This window comes from Onthophagus taurus, chromosome 3 (assembly GCF_036711975.1).
Source record: "Onthophagus taurus isolate NC chromosome 3, IU_Otau_3.0, whole genome shotgun sequence".
NCBI classification, from domain to species: domain Eukaryota; kingdom Metazoa; phylum Arthropoda; class Insecta; order Coleoptera; family Scarabaeidae; genus Onthophagus; species Onthophagus taurus.
The window spans coordinates 15823152-15834913 of NC_091968.1; positions in this window are offsets into that span (position 1 = coordinate 15823152).

Sequence of the window (11762 nt, forward strand, 5' to 3'; positions counted from 1 at the left end):
GTACAAATGGCGTTATTTCTTCTCAAAATTGTCGTTACTGGTCCACGGAACATCCAAATTTTCGCGTCAACTGTAAAAGACAGTATTACCAAAAAGTGAATGTGTGGTGCGTTATTTCATACCGTTTAGGTATTATTGGACCTTTCTTCATAGAGGGGCCGTTAAATCAGTATTCTTATCTACAGCTACTTGAAAGGTTCAGGGAAGAATACTTAAACGACATGCCGCTGATAGAAAGACAGGCCATTTACTTTCAACACGATGGATGCCCTGCACATTCTACAGCACGCGTATCTGAATGGTTAAATTTAATATTTCGAAATAAGATTATATTTAGAAATGGTCTCGTTGCGTGGCCTCCAAGGTCTCCCGACCTTACAATATTAGATTTTTTTTATATGGGGTCGCCTTAAACAACTAGTTTTCGCTCAACCAATACCAAACAATGGAGACATACTAAAACAACGGATAACAAATGCTATAGGACAAATACGCATAGAACAATTTCGGAAAAGCTTTAGAGAATTTAGGCATCGTATAGAAAAGTGTGCAACAAAAGGTAGATATTATGTTGAATAAACGACAGTTATGTTGATGTTCGATTTTTTATAAATAAAATAAAATTATACAATATTTATGTTATTTAAGCTAAAATGTAATGGTTCAACAGAAGTAGATGGATCCTTCTGAAATTTTGTATAGAGCCATAATTTCTTATTTTGAACAACTTTTCTTAATAAAATTTTTCCGTATCATGAACAAAAAGGTTACTTTACCTAAACTAAAAATAGTTTTCGCTTCACTGTCAAGGCCGACTTTGTTTGCAAAATATGAAAATATTCTTAAAATTCTCTTCACACCAAGCAGGGCTTAATTCCTTAGCCTTAAAATAAAATTCAAAAATTTTTAAGTCATTATACCTCTTGTAACATCTATCCTGGGACCACTGTATGTTTCAAAGATATCTTATTTTTTCTTATTGTAGCCGCCATGAAAGTTTTGGATGTCCGAATCCCAACGAAGCTGAAAATTCAGAAAACTTTGTCACTGATTTGGAAGATGGAAATAACGTTGGCTCACCGGAGAGCGATATTCCTGTACATGTACATAACTTTGGATCACCGGAAAACGATATTCCTGTACATGTACATAACGTTGGATCACCAGAAAGCGATATTCCTGTACATGTAAATGAACCAAAAAGACAAAAACGTGCTGCTAGTATAAGTCGCTCGGGTACTCCCGTATCAAGAAGATCCACACCGAGCACTTCAACAAAATCTAAACTGCTCCGTAATATTGAAGAGCGTTCACACCAGCGCTTACAAATGTTAACACAATTAACACAACAAAAAGAGGACGATGATGTTGATTTATTCATGAAAAGTATAGCCTTAATGGTAAAAAAACTACCGCCCCGTTTGGTTAACCAAGCGAAATTGCAAATCCTAACTTTGGTTAGTAACATGCAAGACTCTGCTGCATCATCTAATGTTAATGTTTCACAAACTTAGAACATTATAATTTCGTTAATAAATAAGACAACTGTAAATGATAATAATTATATTAAATCTGGTATAAATAGTGTTTAAAAGTTTTTCTTACCTTAATGTAAATGCTAATTTTTCCTCTGCAGAAATTGGGATTTTCGTACTATTTGTGGACTGTTTAGTTAAATCTGTATCGATAACAGTCAACACAAAATTAAACTGATCTTTATTTAGTCTAATAAAACTGCGAAACTTTTCATCGTCAGAATGTAAATGGCTTTTTATAAGTATTTGATAATATCCCTCTTGATTCCGAGATTTGTAAATCTCATTAGTTTCTTCACGTGTGGATAGCAAGAGTCTCATGTAATCGTCATCATCTTCTCCTTCTAACAAAATTAATGTAGCTAAAGTTTTCTTATCCATTTTGAAAAGGTACGTTTTACGTTAGAACTATGATGGATACTATTTCCGGACCGCACACGATAACCGTTTCAACCAAACCAGACGCACCAGACGATCGTAACGGCTGGCCGTGACCGCCAGACGTCGCGGCGAGCCGCAGACGCTGGACGTTGCAACGAAATCCCACCTTAATATGTCGTTTCTTGAAAACGCAGCCTGCCGGACTGCCGCCCACTCGAGTGAATCAGTACTCAGTACGCTGCGATACTTCGAGTTAAGTAGCCGCATTTTTATCATCAGTTTTACTTGCATACTTGTCAAAAAATATCATGAGTAAAAGACCAAGGACATACTATTTTAATAAAGAGTGGAAAGAACAGTTTTTTTTATTGAGTTTAACGGAAAAAGTATTTGTTTATTATGCAACGCCAGTGTAGCAGTGCTTAAAAAAAGTAACATCGAAGACACTTCAATACCCTGCATGTGTCGTGTAACAGTAGTTTTCCCCCAAATACTGAAATACGGAAGAAACGTGTCGGCGAATTGAAGACAAATCTAACAAAACAACAAAGTATTTTCACCAGACCAGTTCAAATTTCGAAAAGTGCTACTATTGCATCTTTGAAGGTTTCTCATTTGTTGGCTAAGAAGAAAAAGCCTTTTGTAGACGGGGAAATAATAAAGGAAGCTTTCTTAACAGCTGCTGATTCTGTCTTTCAGAATTTTAAAAATAAAACTGAAATTATTGCGGCTATTGAAACGATACTATTGTCAACCAAAACAGTGTCGAGAAGAATCGAAGTTATCGCTACTGATATGAAATCGGAGTTGGAAAGTGATATTAAAAAGTGCAAGTTTTTTTCTCTTCAACTCGACGAATCTACCGACATTTGCAACACTGCACAGCTATGTGTTATTATTAAAATGGTATTTCATGATTTTACCAGAAAGGAGGAATTTTAAAAATTGTTGCCGCTGAAGGGTTGCACACAAGGTAAAGATATTTACAATGCATTTATAAACTTTGCTGAAGAAAGTCAGTTACCATTGAAAAAGTTAGCTGCCATAGTGACTATGCATCAGTGACTGATGGTGGGCCTAAAATGATAGGTAATAAAAATGGCTTCGTTCCACTTTGTATGGTTGTAGTGGAATAAATAAAATTAGAATTAGAAATTAATTAGAAATAAGTGTAAATTATAAAAAATAGCATAAGTAGCATTAAGTAAAAGACGATGAACTGTGCGGCTCGTGGAGTAAGCATTTTTGGTCGTTGACCGATTGCCTAATTGATGAGCACGCAGAGTGAGCCGTTTGAATAGTGTAATAATTAATATTGCAAGTAGTATTATTTTAGCTATCAATAAAGTTAGTTGTTAAGCAAATTATTTTATGGTTTTTAATGAAACAAAATTAAATATCCTATATGAAACCCCAAAAGGGACCAAGTTATCACATGGTAAATGATGTGTTTCCTCAATTCGCTCATTACCACTGCATCATCCACCAAGAAGCGTTGTGTGCCAAAAGTATTCGTTTTGAACACGTCATGAAGATTGTCGTAAAGGTAATCAACTCTATTATGGCTGTGGCAATGCAACACCGTTTGTTTCAGCAGCTTTTGCAAGATGAAGATGCTGAGTACGCGGACATGATATTTCATACAGAAGTTCGATTGGCTGAGCAGAGGCAAAGTACTTGTACGCTTTCTCAGTTTGATAAACGGAATCAAACAGTTCTTGTCAACGAGAAACGAAGATTATCCACAGTTGAGTGATCCCTCATGGCTTGCAGATGTGGGATTTCTCACTGATATAACAATAAAACTTAATGAACTGAACCTGGAAATGCAAGGAAAAAATCGTCATGTTGCGAAAATGGATTGCTCAATACATTTAAAGCCAAATTGACACTATGGAAATCCCATTTACTGAGAAATTCAATTTCACACTTCCCAAACTTAAAGAAAATGTTCGATCACATGAATGCATGTGAACAAGATATTGATACCAGTTTGTTTGCCCCACAATTAAATACATTTTTGGACGAATTTAATTCTCATTTCCAACAATTTAAGAATCTTGAGTTCTTGGAGTTCATAATTAAGCCATTCGCAGAAAATGATTCAAAAACTATTTTGACATAGAAAATTACGATGAATTAGAGCTGGAAACAATAACCATGAAGAACGACTTGAGCCTGAAATTATACATAAGGGACGAAAACTTTTGGAATATTGTTGATGGAAATAAATATCCCATTTTAAGAGCATTATCTCTTAAGATACACGCGTATAGTGCTTCAACGTACGCATGCGAATCCATATTTTCAACAATGAAGCACTTCAAATCAAAATATAAATAGTGTTTGGTAGACTGGTGCAAACAAGTGTAGATAGTGCCGCCGCGTTTGGTAAGCGATTGAGTTTTAAAAGTGCAGACACTTTTCACTCCGACTCGCCGGCAAGTGTACGAAGTGTAGTGTAAGTCGACATAACCTTTAAGACGTATTTAGTTTTTTGAAAGTGTCAAAGTTAGATATATTTAAACAAAAATAAAATATTGTAAGCTAGTAAAAACAATAAATAACAGTTTGATTTGTAGAAAACGTTCTATTCAATTAAAATTAAAAACCCAATAGGAAGTTCTCCGGTTAAATATAATGGCTAAAATTGAAAGACAGTTAAATGTAAAAATAATTTATGATGAAGGGGGAAAATATGTAAAAAGTGATGACGGTAGCCAAGTATTGGCACAAAACATAGAGAGTAAGATTTTTTTATACAGTTACACAAAATACATTCCACGTTTTCTTTTAGCTAATGAATTGGTATTTGTAAATGTTCATCATAATGAAGAATCGGATGAACTAGACTCAGTTGAAGAAGTATATCATAAGAGCCAATGGGGAGATGCATCCACAAAGTTATTAATAAGTGTATTTGAAGAAGTAAATACCTAAGTAGGCAAGTCTTTTAAACTAAAAACAAAGAAGAAACTGTGGGAAGCAATTTCTACAAGACTGAAACAGAAAGATTATATTTTCACACCACTCGAGCAGTGAAAAAGAAAACCGAAAATAATTCAAAAACAGGAAGAGCTAGGGCTTCCTGTGCTTATGAAAAGTAAGTACAATTTATTTTTATATAGGTACAATAAGTGCTAATTATTTTCACTTTCTACACAACTTAGGGAGTTAGAAAATTGCCTCCTAAAGAAATCATCAGTAGTCCCCGAGTTTCTGTTAGGGGCAACGGGAAGTGGAAAGAAAAAAGAAATAATTTTAGAAGAAGTTTTCCAAAGAGACAATAAGGACAATAATAAGGAGGACAATAATAAGAAGAATGAAGATCATGATGGTGGGAGAAAAGATGATGAAAACAAGAAGACAAAAACCATGAGCAAACCCACAAACCTTCAGACTGCTTTGAAGGAACTGCAGGAGCTAAAGAAAGAGCTTCATTTGGAAAATTTAAAAATTAAAAAAGAATTTGTAGATGCATATAAAATGAGAACTGATGAAATTAAGAAAAAAAACTTATTACTAGAAGACTTAATCAAACATTTTAAGAAAGATTAAAGTTAACTAATTAATTAATTTAAATTAACTTATTGTTCTGTTTATACGTTCGCTTTTCAGATATTTATTTTAAGTTTATTTCTATTATGAATATTTTATGTGTAGTTTTATTTGTAAACTTGTACAAGTTTTTAGACAAAACTTGGAAAATATGATACAAGCTTAAGAAAAGCATTTTTGTTGATGATTTCGATCTAACAATAAGAGTTGAATAAAAAAAATACCACTATTAACGAAATTTTTTATTTGCATATGTTTTCTTTTACATATTTTCAGCTAAAATTGTACAAATGTGGTTAAAATTCTTTTGCCTTGGCCATCAGTGCTTATGTTTTCAGTTTGTTCAATTTCTGCATTCTCATCACTTTCAATAAAAATTAAATCGTCTTTATCTGCCAAGTTATGTAAAACACAACAAGCTCTAATAAAATGGCATAGGATTTTCATAGTTCTTAGTTTGCAGTAATACAATTGTCGGAAACGTTGCTTTAGTATACCAAAACAGTGTTCAATGTCTATCCTGCAGGAACTTAGTGTACAATTAAAATTTACTTGAGCTCTTGTTAGAGATGGCCATTGTCTTTATAAGGAACCATTAACCATTGTAAACATGGATAAGCCGAGTCTCCCAGTATCAAGTAATCTAAAAAATTAGTAAAAGTAAAAACTTATTATTCTTTATGAAGTAATGGTTTTTGTTTAGACCTTCTTCACTGTTTATTTTCACTGGTACATCAGAATTTTTTAAAACTCTACTATCATGCACAGTTCCAGGGAAACCTATGAAAACATCAATAAATTTTTTTTTTCGTTGCAAATTCCTTGCACAACAACACTTCTTATACCATGTCTATCGATGTATTCATCGGAATTTAGTTTTGGGGGGTCTATTTTGACGTGCGTTCCGTCGATTATAAATAATGTAAAAAAAAAAAAATTAGACCGCCAATATCAAAGTATAATATTATTAATACAATATTTACCAATAACATTTGGAAAAAATTTTCTGTTGTAATAAGCGGCAGCCGTCGCTTGTTTTTCTTCTTCAGTATTTGGCCATTTGATAACTTCCTCACTCATATTACTAATAAAATAAATTACCCTTTTAATTACGTGGTGAACAGTCCACAGTAACAAATTAAATCTGTCGGCTAGGTCTCGATAACTACATGCTTCATGACCAGCAAACCAAAGAAACACTGCGAAATGTTTAGCAGAACTGTTTCTGTTGTAGGTATCATTTACTTTCCGGAATTCTGTTACTTCAAAACGATTGGATAAACTTTCAAACAACTCCCTAAATATTCTAAAATGCTTTTTAAACTGTACATCAGAATATTTGGGAACTACATCCTCAAAGTATTTATCGATGCAAGTTCTTTTATCTTTTTTACTTAAAAGGAAAAATACATTTTCTTCAACATCGCTGTCCAATTCTTCAAAAATCATATCATTGTCTTCACTTTCGGTGTCAGACTCTAATAGGGTCACTACAGGCAACATTTCCTTTTTTGATTTTTCATCTTGATTCTTTGATCAATAATAAATTATTCAACTTCCTACAGAAATAATAAAGATTACATAACCTATAACTGTCATAATAATCCGTTTTACCAAACACCTAAAATTGTTACACTTATGCACTTTGAAAATGTGTTGAAAACTGAGAGTTGTCAACTGCACTACACTTGCTACACTAGGAGTATTTATAGCAAGTGTACCAAACACAGCTATAGAAGCAGAATGACAAACATCAATTTGGACCATTGTTTGAGGACAGGTACATCAAATTGTGAGCCAGATTTCAACAAGCTGTCGGAAGAAGTGCAAGGTCAAGGATCACACTAATTGTTGAAATAACTACAGAGATAAAAATTTTACAGAGTGAATTTACACGGTGTTGAAACATCTCCGAATAGAGTTAATATTTCAGAAAATACTATACAGGTGGTTCAGTTTTTAATCGGGAAACTTTACTAGGACGTAGTACTTGCCAAAATAACACAAGTTTTTTATATAAACATAGGGTCGCAACTCTTTTGTTTTCGAGCTATGAGCGATCAAAGTTGAGCTAAAAATTTACATTTTATTATTTATTTCGGCTATAAGTAAACCGAAGAATTTGAAATTTGGTATGTATTTACTACTGGTTAACATCTTGTTTTCTAGCATACCTTAAGCTTCCCTAGCGCCCTCTAAGGGGATGAAATTCACCACCCCCTTGGTTCTTTTTAGAAGAACTTTTTAACGCCATGGAGTATTAACATAAAAAAATATTGGTTATAAAGCTCATTCTTTAATGGTACTTTTTTGTCTCTTTAGTTTTTTTCCTAAAATTGATAGTTTTTGTGTAAAAAAATGGAATGTCGTGCCATGTACCGCCATGCTTAGCTAAAATTACTCTAAAAGTTGGCTTTGATTTTCAAAAAACAATTTATGTTTGTATTTAGACGAGCTGTTAGTTACGTTAAATCCTCTTAATTGTTGACAATTATTGAAAATATTTCTTGATTGTTATTAAGTAAAAGTATCATTATTTTTTTATTGTTGATCATTGTTTAAAAAACTACGAAAAATTGATCATGCCACGATTATTTTCGACAGAAGAATACGCAGACATTCATTTTATTTATGGTTTTTGTGATGGAAATGCGGAAGCGGCATCTAGAGAATACGCTAGAAGGTTTCCTAATAGAAGATGTCCTGATCCTCAGGTATTTATCAATACACATCAACGTTTTCGACAATATGGTTTAAATACCCAGCAAGTACGAAATAATCAAAATAACAGAAACCAAAGAGCAATTTTAAACCTTTTTGATAATGACAGCACATTAAGCAGTCGCATAGCTGCTAGACTACTTCAAGCTCAAAATTTACGAGTCTCAAGAAGTACAATTTTACGAACTCTGAAGAAGGACCACAGGAAACCCTATCGTTTTCAACCTGTACAAAATTTAAGACCTGAAGATGGTCCTAAAAGAGTAACTTTCTGTAGGTGGTTTGTACAGTCTGTTGAACGTGACCAAAATTTTTGTAAGAAGATTTTGTGGACAGATGAAGCCACGTTTACAAGAAGGGGTGTCGTAAATTACCATAACTTACATAGTTGGGAGCATAAAAATCCCCATGCAATACGTCCAAAAACCTACCAAACAGAGTTTAGTTTTAATGTGTGGATGGGTGTCATTAATAATAACCTCTTTGGGCCTTATTTTTTGCCACCTCGTTTGAACGCAACGATGTTTTTAAATTTTTTGCAAAACGATTTGGCGGAATGTTTATCGGACGTTCCTCTTGGTGATCTGGAGCAACATTGGCTTCAGATGGATGGGGCACCATCGCATTACAGCGCTAACGTACGTGCATGGTGTAACGCACGTTATGGACATAGACGGATAGGACGACTAGGTCCTGTCAATTATCAAGAGGCAAACCGAGGTCCCGTTGCCTGGCCACCAAGGTCTCCTGATCTTAACGTTTTAGATTTTTTTGTGTGGGGCTATATGAAAAATCTAGTTTACGCCGCTCCAATAAACACTCGGGAAGAACTGTTGGGAAAAATAAAAGACGCTGCTAACACTTTAAGGAACAATCCGTTTCAAATATTAGCAGCAGTTAATTCTGTTGTTACAAGATGCCAAAAATGCATTGATAACAATGGCATGCATTTTGAATAATTTTTAAATTAATTGTGTTTATTTTTGTAATGAGTTTTTTTGATAAATTTGTTTCATTTTGATTCTTAATTAGTTTTCTGTTTGTTTTTTAACATTTTTCTCTTGTAATTTCCATTTTTTTAGTATACTATTTAATTTATTATTAAATGTTACTTATCTTTTGAATGATTATTTTAACTTAAATTTAATTAAATTTTTTATTACTTTAATGAGAAAACAAGTCAAGAGACGAAATCGTAAATTATTTGTGTTATTGTGTTAGCCCAAAATCCTGGTAAGTTTACATCTTCCATAGCCAACTTAAAATTTTGTTTTTTATTTGTAGGTAGCGCTTTGCCGCGCAATGTAACATATTTTATTTTTTTACGCAAAAACTATCAATTTTAAGAGAAAAACTAAAGAGACAAAAAAGAACCACTAAAGAATGAGCTGTACAACCCATATTTTTCTATGTTAATATTGCATTGCGTTAAAAAGTTCTTCTAAAAAGAACCAAGGGGGTGGTGAATATCATCCCCTTAGAGGGCGCTAGGGAAGCTTAAGGTATGCTAGAAAACAAGATGTTAACCAGTAGTAAATACATACCAAATTTCAAATTCTTCGGTTTACTTATAGCCGAAATAAATAATAAAATGTAAATTTTTAGCTCAACTTTGATCGCTCATAGCTCGAAAACAAAAGAGTTGCAACCCTACGTTTATATAAAAAACTTGTGTTATTTTGGCAAGTACTACGTCCTAGTAAAGTTTCCCGATTAAAAACTGAACCACCCTGTATACAGGTTTAAAAAAGAATAACACCCAATGGGAATGTGAATCAACTACGATCAGGTTTATTTCTTTACTTTCCCACTAAAATTGTTAAAATAACGGCAAACAGTGAACTCTTAGCGGTGTATAATTTGACCGTTCCCTTCCGTTCATCCTTGTTCGGTCGTTCTTTTGTCTCGATACGCCCACGTGTTGCGTAGTAGTGGCGACAAGACAATCGTTACGCGTTCCATGTGGTCGCAACGTAGGCTCTACGTTCTATCTGTGTTCGTGTGGACGCCATCGCCATCGTACATACATACGCATACTGAAATCGCCAATAGTATACTATTGGTGATTTCGTGTCCGTAGTATGGAGCAAACGATATTTTTAAGGGTGAAATATGAAAACAAAAAGAAGTGGGTACGAGTAGCAGCAGAAAAAGAGATAACTCTTGAAACAATTAACAGCGCAAGTAAGTAATATCTAGATTTTTTGCAGTCTTGCACATACTAGCTTTTACTTGTAGTACACAGGAAAAAATTGTGTCGTGTAAAAATTTTAGAGTAGTTGGTAAAAAGAATTAGAGTAAAAATTGTAATACCACATGGTAAAAACAACTCTAATGTACTATTTATTTAAGTTATATTTAATATTAATATAGAGTTCATATATTCACTTAATAGGGTAGTTTTTACAGTTCTCTAAAGGAGAGTTCTTTTTTACTCATGTTAGTGAAGTTATGTAATATATAAAACATTAAATTTTACAAATACGTGTAAACTGTACTTTTCCTTCATGTACTTCGTAGGCACCGCACTATTTTGCTCGAGGTTACTCGTCGGTACCACGTGATCAACATGTGGTGTGATACAGTTAAAATTTAACGGTCATCTTCTGAACAAGTCAAAACTCGACAGCGTCTCGAGACCTAATTTACGCGATATAAAAAGAAAGAACGATTATTTTTATTTTAATTATGTTTGCTAAACATTCGTGTTGTGAAATTAGTGGGACTTCCGGAAAATTTTACGTACGAGTTCCTTGCAAAGATTGGTAAGTATGTGCAACTATACATACACAAAACTTATAGAAGACTCATTAGATGCAGTTTTCATGGTGACTCGGTGGAAACTTTAAAATGGATTAAGTATGGTTATATAAAAAGAATTTAAGTTTTTTAAATTTATGTTATAACAATATATTACAAGTAAAAATAAAAACAAATATTTTATAATTTTGATTTTTATTACAAACCTAAAACTTTCCTTAAAATACTCTATACGTCCTATCAAAAATTAACACTAATAACTGAAAGATGCATACTATTTAGTGATATTTTGTCAATTAATAGAGGTGGCTTGACCTTGAATATAAAATTGGACAAAGAGAACGATCAGGATTTTTTAAATCAGCATTTATATTCACGTAAATAAATACATAACTTTAATGTTAGATACGTAATATTTGTATTAATTTTAATTTTGCATTCTTAGCGTCAAGTAGCACAGCGTCTACGACAACAAAAACTTCTGGACTTAGTAATGTCTCAATTAGTGTTTTATGTGGTGAAACACCACAACATTCATTACAAAAGGTAACGTCCTCTTATATACAGGATATCTCAGACCACCGTATGATCAGACCAAAATATTTTAAATTTAAATTCTATCTGTGTAATTCAAGTTGGATGTTATAACACGAAATGTAACCAAGTTTCAAGTCAAATGTGTTCAAAGTACCAAATCCTTAATAGGAGAAATTTATATTAAGAGTAAAGTAGTCTAAATCGTCTGAGTGAAGGTCAATAACTCCGAGATCGAGGTAAACTCCACACTCAAAAGAGTTGTTTTTCCAC